We start from the raw sequence: 18,460 nt of genomic DNA, 5'->3' as shown, positions 1-18,460 counted from the left end.
CCTATCTAGTCATTCAGCAAGCAGTTGGAATTGACAATGTCATGACCAGGAGAGAAATACATGGGAAAAATAGATGTGAATATGACTGCTTATGCTAATTGGAAGTTTCAAGAGTGAGTGAGATGACCAAGGTCTAAAAAGCAAGCATATGAAATTGTCAAACTTGTCACTACTGTCATTTATTATTATTCTTTTTTACATTTATTGTATTTTTCAGACCAGACCTTAAGCTCTATCACGGAATCTCCAGAAGTCTTGTTTACTATTGTATTCTAGAGCCTACCATCATACCTGGGACATGGCATTCCTGAAAGAAGGCACAACAGCAGAGATTATTCATAAGTTAATACAGAAGTTAACTTGTGTTTTTTCATTGTCGTTACTGATTTTAAGTGGAGCGATCTTATCAACAGAAGAATTTAAAGGTCATTTTGCCTCTCCCATCAGATAGGCTTTTTTATTCTTTATTTGCAGATTTGTGAGTGTCATGGGGTCAGGAAGAAGAAATTATGTCTCTTCATTTCAGGCTAGATGGAGACTGTCATTAAAACACTCTCCTTATTTTGTATGAAAGGTATGTGCCTCACAGGCAATTATAAGGTAGGACTTCTTTAGAAGAAAAGGGCTTGGTGCTTTGGTGCTTCTGTGTAGGGTTCATCTAGATTCAGAAGAAGTCTCTCTAGACCTGAAAGGGACTGTGAAGGGTCCTCTACAGTGAGGTCTGGGTGACTGTGGATTGATTTGTCAGGGCAAGATAACCATTGTTAATATCAATACTGCTTTCTAAGTTAAATGGTCATTTTGACAAGGCAGAGGAATGGAAACAGTAGCAGATATGGCCTCTCCTCTTTCTGAGAAACTGATAGCTTAATTCCCAGCCCCTTGGAGCTAAGTGGGGCCATTTGATTGTGTTCCTGGTGATTGGAATGTGGGAGGAACTACTGTGTGCTTCTGCCAGACCACACTGGACTGCTGAACCTTCTGGCAGCATCCTTTATACTTTTTCTTCCCTGATGGTGGACCACATTCAAAGGATCTGTTAGGAGGCTGGGATCTCACGAATGTCAAAGAAACAGAGTGATGACTCCATGGAAAAGAGTTCTGTTCCTACCAAACTGCATGGATCCATGACATGATCAAGACATCATACTTACACTACTAAAAACAATAGTAAGTGGGGCGTCTGGGTGACTCTGTCTGTTAAGAAACGACTCTTGATTTCAGCTCATATCATGATCTCAGGGTCTTTTGATGGAGCCCCAAGTAGGGTTCTGCACTAGCATGGATCTTGTCTAAGATTCTCTCCCCACCTCTCTCTCTCCCTTTCTCCCTCCCCACAAGACCTCCCACCCCCTTCCTGCCCCCCCCCCGCACTCATACTCTCTCTCCCCTCTAAATAAATAAATAGATAGATATGATAGATAGATAGATAGATGATAGATAGATAGATAGATAGATAGATAGATAGATAGATAGATAGACTAGTAAGTTGAATGGGCAACATGGGAGTGGGGTTAGTGCCCAGTGTGTCTCAAGTCATTATAAGAGGGAAGAAGGATCAGAACCGAAATAGGAAATGTGATGATGAAAGCAAGTAGTTGAGTGATATGAGGAAGGGGCCATAAGCCAAGGAGCACAGATGACTTCCAAAAACTGAAAAAGACAAGGAAACAGATTTCCTACTGAAGGTGCTAAAGAAATATGATCCTGCCAACTGAGGATCCCACACTGATTTAGACTTCTGACTTCTAGGACCAAGAAAGAATAAATTTGTGTTGTTTTAAACCACTAAGTTGTAATAATCATTTACAACAACAATAAGAAATGAATATATGGTATCTATTTGCTTATATCTGATTCAGGTGGGACTGAATGTAGAATTTTTTTTTCAGTTCCTGATTAGAGCTCCAGATGTTCATTCTTTCATAAATCTTATAATGAAATATCTATGATTTCAGTGTAAGTGTATTTAAAGTGAAGTATAAACTTGTGATGCAGCTGGATCACAGAAACTATATGGAGTTATATAATGTCCCCTGTCACTTGTTGTTGGTGTCTCATCTACATGCAATTCCATAGGATTTTCTTTGATCTAGTCTTTCTTTCCAAAGCATTCAGCTTCTTATAAAAATAACACCTACCTTTCTTTTTCCTTGTATTTCATTAGTATATTCAGTATTTAATAGCATTTTTATGCTTTTATTCATTTGAGAGAGAGAGAGAGAGAGAGAGAGAGAGAACGTGAGCAGGAAGGGCAAAGGGAGAAAAAGAGAGAATCCCACTACCCTGAGATCAGGACCTGAGCCAAAACCAAGAGTCGGTCGCTTACCTGACTGTACCACACAGGTGCCCCCATATTTAGTAGCATTTTATGATTACAATAAATTTGAGAAGAGGTATTGATGACTTCATAATAATATTGCTAAACTAGACAGATCCATTCAGTGTGTATGGTTGCCAGTTCACTGTGTTTTATTGAAGGCATAAAGAGTATTAGTTAATATAGATAATTGGTTAAATACAGATCAATTAAGAGAACTCATATCATAGCTCCATTGGCCTGGCATGGCTTACACAATTATCCTTGACATAATCACCCTGACCAAAGGAAGATATTGCAGATAAGGACAGGATAGTTACCCCACAGTGTTTCCCTTGAGCTCTTCACCATCCTCCCACTATAAAAGTTGAATAAACCAGGTACTTGAATCTCTATTCTTTATTGTAACTACAGATGGCCACATGGCCCAGTTTTAACTATTGAAATGTAAACAGTCTTTGGAGGGATTTCTGGGAAAGGGCTTTCTCCCTGATAAAAGGTGAGATGAGCATGAAGAGTGTCATTCCACCCTGGCATGTACCCTTCCCTCACTTCTTGCTTATAGATGCAGTCATGGGAGTACAAGGGAAAAGTTAAGAGTCTTAAGGATATCTACCTCACAGGTTGTGATTATGAAGTTGCTGTAATAACCTGGAATTGGTTATTTAGTTATGACTGGTCACTTTCAGTTGTTTTCCTCTTGCTGGAAGATGAATACTCTGTTAACTGATGGAAAACAGAATAAACTGATTGACTGTATGAGGATTATGTTTTCATTCCCAGAGACAGGGTGTATATTGGTTAACAGTCACCGACTGAGGACGGGGAAGAGTCATTTGCCTAAAGGAAAACGATCTCTCTTTATTAAGAGAAAATAGGAAATGGATCTTAGACAAAAGTAACAACAGTCAACCTCACATGGGCATCAAAAACTCCACTTCTTTTATATGGATCCAAAGTGAAAATCCAAGCCTTAGGTGTTGTTTCTCGAGAAAACTGAAGCACTAAATTCAACTATTCTGCTTTCCTAAGCTCTGCTAATATTTCTTTGCCTTTTCCTTCTTTTCCTAAGATGCTAGGTACTTGTAAATTAAAAACCTATGTGGAGTAGGAAGATAAGTTAACTTGAGCTAGAGTCAAATGAAACTGTCAAAAGAGGAATGCCAGTCACTTTAAGCTGCTGTCTGAAGTCTGCCTGCCTGTCTCCTTCCTATAGTCTCTGTAAGACAGCTCTTGTTAAAGGCATATGTCATGTCAGTCAAACACCATAGGTGGTATTTGGAGTTTGAGGTATTGACAATAGGTATTTGCTTTTGTCTCACATCATCCCATCTCAAAGGTATGTGGTAGGTACAGATGCCTCTTGAAAGAAAGGGGACACAGATGATGGATGAAAAATTGTCAATGGTAGCCGGTACTATCTATTATTTCCTGACTTACCAAATGGAATATTAGATTTAACAAAAACGTTCTTCTTTATTTGAGCATAAGATAATTTCAATGACTGATTTTATAAAAAGATTTAGTTTTGCAGGTTGGTTGAAAATTGCGTAGTTTGCATACATTTCAATTCAATGAAGGTTACTGAGAATCTACTGACTTATGTGCATAATTTAAGACCTTGTAATGGGTAACATAAAAATGAGAAGACAAAAATTCCTGCATTGAAGTGAGTTATAATAGAGGTACAGGGTGGGGAAGAGGAGGCAAGATAGTTCCATAATTATAAGTCAAGGAAATTAATTAAGCAACAAAGCAGAGGTACAAAATAGTAGGAGTTCTTAATTGATAAGGTAAGGTAATCTTCAAGATGAACATGATATTTAATATTATATTTTTGGGGGGCTGTGAAAATGAACTCTATGTTAGATGGGAACACCTGCATTTTAGGTCTAATCTTTAATAAACTAGAAAAAAATCTTTATTAATTTTGGGAAAATTAATACTTGAAAAATTTACCTTTATTAACTCAGATTCATCTATAGGATGGACAATGTTTTATTAGTGATTTTATTAGCCTGAAATATTTTTGTTTCTTTTTTATCTACGGAAGTGATTAAATTATTATATTAGGTGTATTTAAGTATAAGACTTTAAGTTGAAAAATGAGGGTTGCTGGTGGAGAGGTCGGCAGGGAGATGGGTTAAATCAGTGATGAAGAGCACTTGTGATGAACATTGAGTGTTGTATGTAAGTGATGAATCACAAGATTCTACACCTGAAACTTGCACTGTATGTTAATTAATTGGAATTGAAATAAAAACTTGAAAAAAAAAAGACTTTAAGTTGAATACAAAAGGGTAATTGAGTGGTAGGTACTTTTATGATTAATTATGTATAGTAGTATCTATTTTTTAATATGAGTGCTCTTAGAAGATTATATTTATTTCTTTTTGCCCTGCCTCATTTCAAAAATGATTTATACTTAACAAAAAGAAAGTGTATCAAAAGAAAGTGTTTTTAAGAGTAAATTTAACTTCTTGATATAAATATGAAATTTAAAAAATTAAAACATTCTAAAAATGCACGGTATTATGTTATGACATCTGCAAAAAGCAAGTAAAAAGAAAGAGGTAGTTTTTATTGAACATATTTTTCACAACTACTGTCCACAGTGTTAAATCAAGATATTTTTGGGTGTTCATTCAGCAGACCTCCATTTTGTATTTCATGATATCAGGAAGGGTGAGGCTGAGGAAACAAGGTGGGGGGAAAGTCTTGGTTTCTTGAGGACAAAATGGTCTACCAACAAATAAATAATACATACTGACTGAAGGAATTAATTTGGTACTGAATGCATTTTCAATGTTATACTATGGAGTGATAAATGGGATAAATTTAAGTGAACTCCTAATTGCTTTGAGAATTGGTCAAGACAGTTGGAATCTCTATTTTTTTTTTAAAGGGTTAGTAGATCTCTTTTGAGAGAACTAATCTTTCTCAAAAGGCAACAATATTTCAGTTTTTTTTCAGTACTCAATTAGAGCAAAGCAAAGCAAAACAAAACCAATAACCTGAAGCTGATTAGCAGACCAGGGAGAAAAGATAAAGCATATAACAATTTTGGAATGTTTTTTGAAACTTGTTTTACCAAAAATAGAAAAAAGAGAAGTTGTTTAAGAAATCTGCTTTGAAAACTTCTATTCTCATAATCTCTTTCTTAGCCTATTTTCTTTCCTTTTCCTTGGATATCCTGAATGATTGACATCCCTCAGACACAGATGAGGAGAGAAGGGCTGAATTTAGCTCTGACAGAAATTAAAAAAATACAATAAGGAGGGGTGCCTGTATGGTGCAGTCAGTTAAGGGTCTAACCTTTGATTTTGGCTCAGATCCTGATCTCCGGGTCATGAGATCAAGCCAGCATCAGGCTCTGTGGTCAGTGGGGAGTCGCTTGAGACTCTCTCCCTCTGCCCCTCTCTGCCCCTCCCCCTACCTCCACCCTTGTTCTCTCTCGCTCTTAAATAAATAAATAAATAAATCTTAAAAAAAAAAGGTAAGAGGGGCAATGACATATGACTATATTCCCAGGACCACATATGCAATCAGTGAGTGCTTACTTTGTGCTAGGTATTATGTCTGGGGCAAATACACATAGTCCCTATGATGATCTTAAAGGGCAAATACTATCATTCCCATCCTACATAGGAGAAAGCTGATTTAGCAATGAGATGCTGAAGTGGTGGCTTCAGTTTGGATGCTGAAGTGATATGTATTGGATCAAAGAGAGTTTTGAGACATCCTCCATGCAGGTGGTCTTAAATCCCCTATGAATCTTAAATCTGTCCTAAATGTAGAGGATGTAAAAAGTGTTGGGTCATTAAAGATGGGATAGGGGAGGATTTTTGAAGATCTCAGAACTATGAGTGCTATCCCCTCCTCACAGGGTCAGAGTTGGAGGTGTTTTCTCCTGTAACTGAAAAAGAATCTATGAGTTGAGGTGAAGAGAAGGCTGGAGAGATGACTAGGGGCCAGATCATGCCAACATTCTATTTGTCTTCTAAGGATAGTGGGAAGTTGTGAATTATTTTACGCAGTAGGATGGCATACTTACAAGTTTACTTCTGCTACTCTGTGTAGAATGTTATTCTCTGCAGCCAAAAGTGGAGCAAGGTGGTCATTTGGTAGTGGTGGCAGTGGACATGCTGAGAGTTGAGGGGGGCAGCTGTAGTGATGGACTCAATGCATATTTTGTGAGTAGAATCAACAGAATGAGTTAATGGAGTAGATGTGGAGGTGAGAATAGAAGCTGATTTTTATGGAGCAAATTTAATTTAGAAAAGTAGACAGTCACTTCTGAGTTACCTGAAGTGACAGCATTTTTAGGTACTATCAACCACTGAAATTGAGTCAAACAAAGATACTTAATGTCCGCTTTTTAGGTAATTAAAAGAGGAATTTTAAAGGAAAGCATTTACCTTGTAATTCCAAAAATGCATATATAAGTCAGTCCCTGCTATTCATCTGTAGTGGCACATAATTTTCTTTAGGGAAATAAATCTGTTGATTGTTGGAACTGCCCACCAAACATGACATCCTTAGCTTTGGAATGATTAGAAATGGAATTCAGAGAGAATATTTTCATGTGTATCTTTTATAAATAAGAAAAACTGAGACAAGACCAGTCACACACACAGTTCATTGGTTGTCAAAGAGCTCAGGGATCCAGATCCCATCTGATCTTTTTCTATCATCATCAAACACAGGATGACACTGACAAAGCTTGTCAGATGTCAAGGTCAAGAGGCCTGAAGTGGTGGTGAAGCTGAGATCAAGAATGCTGCAGGTCAAAATTATGAGAGAGAAAGACAACATTCAGGTTCGTAGTCTGGAATAAGGTAGGGTCAGAAAGGTAGGAATGCCGATTTGTACTATTGGACGATACATTTCGGCTGCTAGAGTTGACTGATTGGGTCCAGCTCATTCGCTATTTAAATATAACTCTTACGAATTTGTTCTGCTAATTTGTCTCCACTCAGCTTTCTCCTTTTTACTCTCTTGTTCAACTCAAACAACATATAACTTGCACTGATTTGCTTTTGGTAAATAACTCAGAGCTCTGAGACCTTCCCTCTGATTCTTCCTGGTGAGACACTGCCAGAGTGCCTTTTTCTAGGGAGAGCTGCAGGATCCCTTTACTCTGCGTAATCAGACTTGCTACTCATAGGTCCCCCATGTATATATAGCTGGGTGCATTCTCTTTGTGATCTTCACATAAAGCAATGTATATGTCACTTTATAATATTATATATTATATACAGTAGTATGCAATTATAATGTATATATTATAATTATGTCTTAATTATATATTATATTAACCAAATACTTGATTATGTAATTAATTAATCATAACCACCAGAGCTTCTCATCTCTGACTTGATTTTAATTAAGATTTGGTTATTACAAATGATAGGTGTGCCTCAATTCAAGAAAAACCCTTCCTTCTGCCTCCCTCTCTGCCTACCTTTCTGTCTTCATGTCCTCTTGCCTTGTTGCTTTCCTTCTGTATCCCATCGACGCATTCAACAAATGTTGAGTGCCTTCTATATGCTAGGCTTTGAGCTAAGTGCTTGTGATTTAACAGTGAAAAAGACAGATATAGTTCTTTTCTTATAGCTTTTATAAGTAGTAGAAAAAGATCTATTAAACACAATAGTTTCAGATACTGTTAAAGTTTAGGAGGAAACACTAAGCTGTGTGAGAGAATGATGGAGCATGATTTTGCATAGAGTTCCAGGGACAACCTGTCTGAGGAAATGATGTATCCATTGAAAGCTGAAGGATTTAAAAGAAGTAGTCAAATATACTTCAGGAGAAGTGTTTCCATCAGAGGAAACAGCACGTGAAAAGGTAGCTGTAGCCCAAATGGTCTTTTGTATGATGTAGAAAAAAATGTCCCTTCCTAAAGACATTGCTGGATAATTACTATAATAAATAGACAAATATGTGAAGAAACCAAATGTGAGTTAAGCCTCTTATAAGTTCAATTTATACTTTACACAGTTTTACATTGTTGCCTGACAATAGCCCTAACAAAAGTGGGAAAGAAGTTCATATATTCATGGAAATAAAAGATACCTCGTGATTCTGGATTCAATTTAATATGATGGAGAGATAGATAGGAGTCACAGTTATGAAAGTTTTTGTTGTTGTTTATTTGTTTTGTTTTGTTTTTCCAAGCAACTCAATGTCAGAGCATGGAAAGCATATTTCTGCAATTTTTCTCACTTTTCCTTCAGGGTTACAGGATGGTTGCAGTATCTTCATGTGTAACACATTTACACAATTTATTTCAGAAGCAAGAAATAGCAAACGGAAAAGAATTCTCTGTTGGACTCCTTTTCTCTCCTCCTCTTCCCTCCATTCCATTCTTCTTGTCCGTTCCTCTTCCTTCTTCAATTCAGGGAGGTTAGGATTTCCCAGAAGCCCTCAGCCGACTTCATCTCATGCTTATTGGCCAGAATTGATCACTTGAATATACCTCAGATAGGATCACCTTCCTGGTATCAAGGGGTACCCACTTCAACCTACTACCTCCAAGATTTACCATTACATTTACAAGGAGATGTACAGAATAGTGCCTGCTAAATTCTTATGGCTTTAGAAAGGAGTCTGTCGCAATCAAAAGGTTCTAAGAGGAGTTCCTAACGCAAGTTACATCATATAATGTGTGTTTTCATGAGATACCACTAAGAACTGGATGGTGAATGTATCAAAAGGCAGAAGAGTAGTAGCGGAAAGACAAGTTAGGAGGCATTTTCAGAAGTTCAGGTGAGAATTCAAGCCCCCTACCCTGAGGTGGCAAAAGGAGAAATGAGAAAAGGAGCAATGAGGAAAAGAAGTAATGTAACCCCAGGAATACAGAGCAAGGATATAACTCTGTTTATCTTACATCTATGTCTTTTGAATTAAAGATGGACAGGGGTGCTGGGTGGCTCAGTCTTTTCAGCCTCTGGCTCTTGATTTCAGTTCAGGCCATGATTTCAGAGTCCTGGGATCGAGCTCTATATTGGGCTCCCTACTAAGTGGGGAGTCTGCTTGTCTACTTCTCCCTCTTGCTCTTCTCCCCTCTTGTGTACTCTCTCTCTAAAATAAATAAGTAAATCTTAGAAAAAAAGAATTAGAGATGGACACAGACTGCTGAACTCTATTAATATTAGAAGAGAAGGGTGGACTATTAGATCTACCTTTTATTTTATGTGATGAGATGCTGTTAAAACAAATCAAATCAAAACAAGATAGTCATCTTTCCTTTTGCATCGGAGAGTTTTCAAGGTTTTAAGAAATTTTTTCTAAATCTTTGACTTAACCAAAGCTCATGACTTATCACCAAGTCTTATGATTTATCTGCTCTCTTATCTCTTCTTGGTCCTTTGCCTTTCCCCATCATTCTCTCTTGCATGTGGCACCTCACAAAGCCTCTCAAAGACTCCTTACTCAGAGTCTAGGGGTGAAATAGTTGAAACTCCAGCCACATCTGCTATGACAGTATGCAAAAGGACCAGTTCCTCAGGGATCATGCTCCCATTACTCTTCCATGGACTTTGGAGGGATAGGATAAGAGAAACTATGTAAAAACAGTAGCATGCTGTAAATCTCTGCTCCCTGTGTGTCCTAAATATCCATGTCAAGTGCCCTGAATTTATTGACAAAATCCACACTGTTCTTCTTGACGGCAGTACAGAAACTTGAGAGCTACAGAAGGACAAACTGTGTTTGGTTCTGCCTTATACATCTGTGAGAGAATCGCCTCTTAGTTCACCTTCATAATCTTTATAGTTGATGGTGAGAAAAGGTTTGGTTCCAGCTACTAAGTTGAAGCTCGAAGCATTAGCAATGTACGCATTTTATTTAATGACATTTACTTAGAAGAGTGAAATAGCTGTGTGGTTGTGTGATTTTTCTAGGGTTACTTCTTTAACTAACTTTTTGTGAGAGTAGTTTGAAAGTTTTATGCTGTCTTTTAGAAGGCACAAGAAATGGTGCAGAACTTCAAAGCTAGATAAAGCTTCCAGAGAGCACTCAGCTGGTCCTCTGGCCAGAGTGGAACCAGAAAAATTATTTAAGAGTAATACATTTTTTTAATTCTTATTGATAAGATTTTAAAATATTGCCCTTGATATTTTATTACCCACAGGTTTAATGTTTTGGGAATTTTTTTTTACATTAGCTAGGATTCATGAAGAGTATTTTAAGTGAACAATTTAATATATTTTGTCAGAGGTGTATTCTAATGTAACCTTAACCATCTAGTCAGGTGTAAAACATTTCCCTTACCCAGGAAATCCTCTAGTATTCCCTGGCATTTCTTACCGCAACCCCACACAGCCAGAGGCAACCATTGTTGTGTTTTCTATCACTATAAATTAGTTTTGCCTGTTTTTGAACTTCATATGATTCATATTTTTGATGTTTATTTTCTTTCAATATAATATTTTTAGTCATGCATGTTACTGTATTAATAGTTTACTCATTTATATGAGCTGAATGGTATACCACTGTATAAATATAACCCGATTTGTTCATCCATTCTCCTGTTGGTGAACATTTGAATTGTTTACATATATTTACTATTAGAAATAAAGCTGTAAGGAGCATTTTTGTATTGATGTTTTGGTGGGTATGTGTTCATGTCTCTTGAATAAACGGGATTACTTGGTCATGAGGTAGATATACAATTAATATACCAGAAAATATCAAGCCATTTCTGAAGTGGTTATAACATTTATAGTTCCACCCAAAGTTTTAGAGAGTTTCTATTACTCTCCATTCTCAACAAATTTGGTGGTGGTCTTGTTTTTTTAGTTTTAGCCAATCCAGTAGATATGGAATGCTATCTAGTTGTGGATTTGATTTTCATTTCTCTGAGGAATAAAGATGATAATCATTCATATATTTTCTTTTGTGCAGTATATATTCCTACCTTTTGCCCATTTTTAGTGTAATTTTTAAAAGTTGGTATTTTGTTGGAAATTTTTATATATTCTGAATATAAGCTTTTTTGTCAGATATATGCAGTGAATAAATTTTCTCCCAGATTATGGTTTGCTTTTCATTTTCTTAATATTGTCTTTGGATGGGGTGCCTGGTGGCTCAGTCAGTTAAGCATCTAAGTCTTGATTTCAGCTCAGGTCTTGATCTTAGGTTTGTGGGCTCAAGCCCCATGTTGGGCTCCATGCATATAAAAACATTGGGATGCCTGGGTGGTGCAGCTGGCTGAGCTTCTTACTCTTGGTTTCTGCTCAGCTCATGATCTCAGGGTTGTGAGATTGAGCCCTTCATCAGGCTCATCACTCAGCATGGAGTCTACTTGAGATTCTCTCTCCCTCTCTCTTTGCCCCTCCTGCTCATGTTCTGTCCCACTAAAATAATAAATAAATCTTTATAAGTCTTTAAAGAACTGTCTTTGGATGAACAGAAGTTTCAAATTTTGATTAAGCCCAAATTATCATATTTTTCTATTATAGTTAACACATAAAATTCAATATATCAATTTATTAGCTTCATTTTTACTTCTATTTGTTAATCAGAATAAAATTCCAAATTATATGTAATTCATTTCACTGAATACCTTTATTAGCCAAAACTTTTTATGATACTTCACTAATTGGAAAAAGAAGACAAACTTTTTTTAAAGCATTATTGTAGCCTTTATTCACAGAGAGCTACTTTTAACTACAAACACAAAGCAGTGCTGTACAAAATAAAGCCAAAACATTAATTTCCCTGCAAATTTAAATGAACACAAAGGGGACGCCTGGGTAGTTCAGCGGTTAAGCATTTGTCTTCGGCTCAGGGCATGATCCTGGAGTCCTGGGATCAAGTCCCACTTCAGGCTCCCTACGTCAAGCCTGCTTCTCCCTCTGCCTATGTCTCTGCCTCTTTCTCTTTCTGTGTCTCTCATGAATAAATAAATAAAATCTTAAAAAACAAATAAAAGAATGGAAGGAAAATTCCTGCCTACCAAGGAGAAAAGATAATAACCATAACCTCAAAGCCACATCAATAAGAATGCAAGATGATGCTTAGAAGCTGAGCAAAAGGTTAGGGATAAGTGTAGTGGACAGAGATGTTGGCTTTCATGGCTAGAGGCTGGGCCAAAGAAGCTCTTGTAGGAGATGATAGGGCTCAGGGCCCATGCAAAGTCATGTGATAAAACCAAACTGTACACATTTGAAAATGCTCTGTGAAATGGAGACTAGAGAATTCTACCTTTTTGAAACTTATTCCTATTTGGGTACCTGACTGGGAAAAAAAAATCTACCACAAGGCAAAAAACAATAGTGAAGTAGCTAAAGCTTGAACAATACAAAAGCATACTGAAGTCCAAGCTGAAAACTTAACATAAAAACTAGCCCTCTGCTTGGGATACTCCTGGACATTTGGTGAAAGTAAACATAGAATATCTCTGTAAGGGACATTTTCTCTAATCAGAGCAAGCAGTGTCTCCCACCCACAACAGAAACAACAATAGCAAAAAATGAAAGAAAACAAAACAAAAAAACTTTATTGAAGATTATCTCATACCAAAAAAATGATCAAATACATTAGGAAATATTTCATAGGAGAAAGAGTAAATGGATATACTAGTATTTTTCTCAAGATTAAGAAGGTAAAACAATTGAAAAATAGAAGTATACATTGCATATTTAAAACAATAAGACATATAAAGAACATATAATTCACACACATACACCACAATGAAATAATAGAACACTATAAACAAAGAACTAGCAGATCAAAAAAAATCTAGAGATGCAATATATAGGATAATCAGATTAATCTGAAGAGTCTATTAGTGAACTGAAAAACAAATTTTATTAAGTGCTTGGGATCATAGCAAAAAAAAAAAGATTAAGAAATGGGAACTATGAGAAAGAGATTAAGTAACAGTGGGTAGAATAACAAATCCCTACACATGCCTACACATGGAGGAGGGCCAATGCTAAGAGCTAATATCTGACAATCTCCATGAATTTCTGCAAATCTAGATCCCAGGACAAAGAAGCACATCAAATCTAAAGTGAAGTATTTAAGACCACTGCATGCATCACTGGAAATTTGAAAAATAGTGAAACACCAAAGACAGTAGAAAATTATAAGGGCCAATAGAAATGATGACTTACCTACAAAAAAATCTTAGACTCAATGTAATTTTCTCTTTACAAAACTAATGACCAGAACACAGAAGAATAGTATGTTTAAAATACAGAGAGAAAATAACTGATACTATGGAAATGTTTACCCTGCAAAGCTGTCATTTAGCACAGAAGTGAACTAAAGGTATACCAGAAAAGAACTAAGACAGTTCACTATATATTGAATCTCAGTGAAAGAAGTACTAAAAAAAAATGTACTCCTGTACTCCTGTAAGAAGGAAAACAGATAGAGAACACCAGACCTTGGTAATGATGCTGGTTAACTTCAAATCAGTTATACCTATTAATAATAGAAATACTAAATACATTTTCTAAGTCAATAGAAGGGAATAAAGAAAATTTGATTATCTCATATAAGGCAGGAAGAAGAAAAGTAGACAAAGAAAAATCACAGAAAAGAGAAAGCATAAAATAAAATGGTAAATATAAATCCAAATGCATAAAAATCATGAGAAATAAATGGATGAAACACATACTTAAAGATAGATTGTCAGATAAATAAAAAGCCCCAAATATCATTTTTGTGACTTTAGAATACACAAAAAACTACATGATTTCTGATTACCAAAAATGTGGTAGAGTATAAAGACATGATTTGCAGGGAGACACAGGATCTTCTAATTATTAATTATATCGGAAGAGAGATAAGCTGCTTCAACTAACCCTGTGATGTTTTATTTCCTAAAAAAACAAGTCCAATCAAATATGGCAAAATATTAACATTTTTAATCCAGAATGTGCAAAACCTTAGTCATTTGAGAAATAATCTGTTCTAGGTATTCTCTTCTTACCTCAATGGAAAATTGAACAGTTTAGGAAGATTGTTGACAGGTACACACAAAAAAATACATTTTCTTTTAATCTGGAATTAAATAGAAGTCAAACTAACCATAGCTTTGAATTTCTTAAAGATTCATACTTTTGGAAATTTTTCTGTAAATATAAGTACATTAGATACATCTGGGTCTCTCCCTCATCCAATGTATTTAGTTCTGTCAATATAAATTCCTATGAAACACGATATTAAGATAAAATTTACAGGAGAGAACATTTTTTTTTCTGTAAGGGACAGTACCCAATTCACATTTGCTGTTTTAAAAATTTCTTTTAAGTCTTCAGAGTTTTCAATATGATAGTGATTTTATATTTTTAATGATAACATGACTTTGCACAGAGACCTTTGAAAAGAAAATTCCACTGCATTTCTTCATTTGACGAATTATCCCCATGGCCAATACAGCTGTGAGATGTGTTTTTGGATTTTGAAGGGATGTTTGAATAATCATTTTGTCTATTGAAGCTTTGATAATTTTCCATGTACTGCACAGCAGGTCATATAAGAGTGATATAAGGGGAGTGCCTGGGTGGTTCAGTCGGTTAAGCGTCTAACTTCGGCTTGGGTCATGATCGGGAATGATCCTGGGATCCAGCCTGGCACTGGGCTGGGCTCCCTGCTAGCAGGGAAGAGAGGAGGTGCTGCTTCTCCCTCTGCCCTGCTCATGCTCTCTCTCTGTCTCTCAAGTAAATAAAATCTTTTTTATTTATTTTTTTTTAAATTTTTTTAATTTATTTATTTATGATAGTCACACAGAGAGAGAGAGAAAGAGAGAGGCAGAGACACAGGCAGAGAGAGAAGCAGGCTCCATGCACTGGGAGCCCGATGTGGGATTCGATCCCGGGTCTCCAGGATCGCGCCCTGGGCCAAAGGCAGGCGCCAAACCGCTGCGCCACCCAGGGATCCCTAAAATCTTTTTTAAAAAAGAGTTATAAAAGGTGCTAAAAATGTTACCTTGTACTACACTTTGGTTTTTCTGTACTATGGTCTTTTGTTTTCAGTGATAGATTTCTCCAAGAAAGTCAGGTACAGGGAAAACTGATTCATGACACCCAAACCCACTAAAGACAACACATCAGTAACAACAGAACAAACCCCACCTTAAAGGTGAACAGTAGGAAATGCTGGAAACCTACTTTCTTCCCACAAAGAGAAGACAGAAATTCCCATGACAGAGGAGGCTTTTTTTTTAATATTTTACTTATTAATTTATTCATGTGAGACAGACAGAGAGAGAGAGAGAGAGAGAGAGAGAGAGAGAGAGAGAGGCAGAAAGATAAACAGGCTCCATGCAGGGAGCCTGGCATAGGACTCGATCCTTGGACTCCAGGATCATGCCCTGGGCTGAAGGCAGGCGCTCAACCACTGAGCCACCCTTGCATCCCCAGAGGAGGCTTCTTAATGAGTATGTGAGATTAGATCTGGAAAGGATCGAGGAAGGGCAGGAGAGAGCATGGGAGAGAGAGAGAGAGAGAGAGAGAGAGAGAGAGAGAGAGAAGGCCATCACATTTCAAGTACATCAAGAACCTATCTGATTTGAGTGCATATGCAACCTGTGCTGGAAACGGGATTACCCTCCTTTCACTTGTTTTTGTTATCTTATTTGTGTCAAAATGTGTTTACCATTGCTGATGCACTAAAAGGAATTTGGATTTGAATTATGGAAGAAAGTCTAGGCTCAGGATAAGGGTGTCTAAGCAATTTAGGGGTGTGAAGGAAAGTTGTGGAAATGGGAAGACTGAAAGAAAACCTGAAAAGTAGACTTAGAAGAGTTGCCATAGGAAGGATTCTGGGTACAGTCTGTATTTCTGATCAAGAAGTGGGTTTTGAGTGCTGTGTGCTTCTTAGCCTGTAGCTATCCTTCACCTACATCTTGTAGGTGAAAACCTTCTGTTAGTGTCCCACTGGAGGGTGAGTACTTCCTAAAATGATAGGTTCGCTGTTTCTAACAGTGATGGCAGTTGCTACAGCAGACAAACCCCCAGATCTTTGGGGCTTAACACAATAAAAGTTTCTTTCTCTCATATGAGGTCCAACACTGATGTTTATGGCTGATGGGTGGGACTTTTCTGAGTAGTGCTTAAGGTGTCCAGGATCTTTCCATCTTGTGGTTTTGCCATTTCAATGTTTGGCTTTGAAGACCACTCTGCTAACTGCTTTATGTCAGAGGGTGGAGGATGGGGACCATGCATGAGGAGACCTAGACCAGACTTGGAAGTGGCTTATGTTCTTTCTATCCTGGCCACACCAACTCTAAGGGAATTTGGGATAAGTGGTCTTGCCATGAACTTTGCAAGGAGAAACTCCTGGAAGAACTCTCGAACCTTTCAAGTCAGTATTCCTATATCCTCACTGATGTCCAATATTCTACTATAAAGCATCTTTCAATGGTTTCTTATGTTTGTTGCCATATAAATAAGTAGGAATTTGGGGCATTGATGGATATCTATTCTTTAGTATAAATTATTGGTTTGTAATTTGCTAATATAACCTATTAGCAGGTTTGAAATCAATTTAACATCAAGTTATGACCTGCATAATTTTAAAAAGATGAAAAAGAACAGAATAAAAAAGTTACAGTGTGTTAAATCAAGTGCAGTTAAAAATTGTTTTGTATAACTTTTGTGCCAATATATATGTAATATATATAAAACATATAATATCTGTATTATTTATATGTGTAATATGTAATTGCATATCAATATGCTAGTATATGTAAACAAAAAACGAAAGTTATATGTTTTTATCTATTCATATAAATGCAGGTTATTAAGCTGGCTGCAATACATATTTCTTCCTATGGTACAGTAATAGTGTAACTAGTTTATTACATCTTTTCATACAAGGTAGTACTTCAGGTAGACTTGGAAAATAAATTGAACCTATCCTATTTCAGTTCTGGCTGGGGTTGCACAGGGGGAGTGAAAGGATGCCCATGTAATTTCCAGTAAAACCTGAATTTTCTTTTTCCTATAAATAAAAATAACTGGATAGGAAACATCCTAAGAAATTATCACATCTCTACACAAGGCTAAGGATGAGTTGGTGGCAGAAGTACAAACTTAACTCTCAATCTGTTTGCCTTCTGTCAGTTTTAGACAGATAACTTTTTTTTAATCGTTGTTTCAAGAAGTATCAATATACATGCATAGTATCAGTCCTGTCATCTAAAGTTCTTTATATAAGCAGGTGGTTTTGGACCTTGCCTGCAGCAATAGCCTTTGATCATTTAGGGGCTACTGATGTACCCTAGGCAGCTCCAGTTAAACAGTTAGCTGTAGTCATTTAGATATACACCTTTATACTATATCTTTAATCTTTTTGCACTTATAATAGGCTCACAGTATGAGAATATTTGAAAAGATTTTCCCCCACAGTTATACTTCACCTTTTTCTTTCTGGGGACATACGTAGTGTTTTTTTCCTGTATGAATGTAATTGAGATTATACATAAGCATGAATATTTGATAAATACGATTATAGACAAGCCTAGCAAAATCATTTGAGATGGTTTCTACTAGAAGCTTAATGCAGCTGTTTCTATTCAGATCTAACTTTTGAACCTAAAATCTGGAGCTCCTCAAGAATCCCAGAATAATAAAGATATCTATTTCTCTCCATATATGATTTATGAAAGATGGAATATAGTGTATTAAGCAGTTAAGGAGGAGGAGAACCTAAGACCAAAGCCCTGGTTGATTTGGTCCCCACTCTGTTTTCACATTAAGGTTCATATATTCACAACTTATAGGAATGAACAGCTACAAACCCAGTGATGCCACAAAAAATTCCCATGTAGTATCTGAATGTGTGGAAGGTCTCAAGCACATTGGTCATTCTGGTGGGGGATATAGGATGAGTTCACTGAGAATCTTTAGTCTGATGGCTGTATGAATTAGTAGAAAAATGTATTGGTTTGGGACTCAAAGAGAGCTGTTCTTGAATCCTGATTCTGCCATTTATTCTGGCTGCAACGGTTGACTAATTATTTAGTTTTTCTATGCATTAACTTTCTTACTTGTAAAACCAATATGATGATACTTTGTCAGGAATGTTTATTGCTGCCAATAGAACTCAGATTGGCTTAAACAGAAATAGAGGTGTTTTATTTTGTCTTGTTTTTTTGGCTCACCTAATAGAAAACCC

This window comes from Nyctereutes procyonoides, unplaced genomic scaffold (assembly GCF_905146905.1).
Source record: "Nyctereutes procyonoides isolate TBG_1078 unplaced genomic scaffold, NYPRO_anot_genome, whole genome shotgun sequence".
NCBI classification, from domain to species: domain Eukaryota; kingdom Metazoa; phylum Chordata; class Mammalia; order Carnivora; family Canidae; genus Nyctereutes; species Nyctereutes procyonoides.
Note: the sequence above shows the minus strand (reverse complement) of the source record.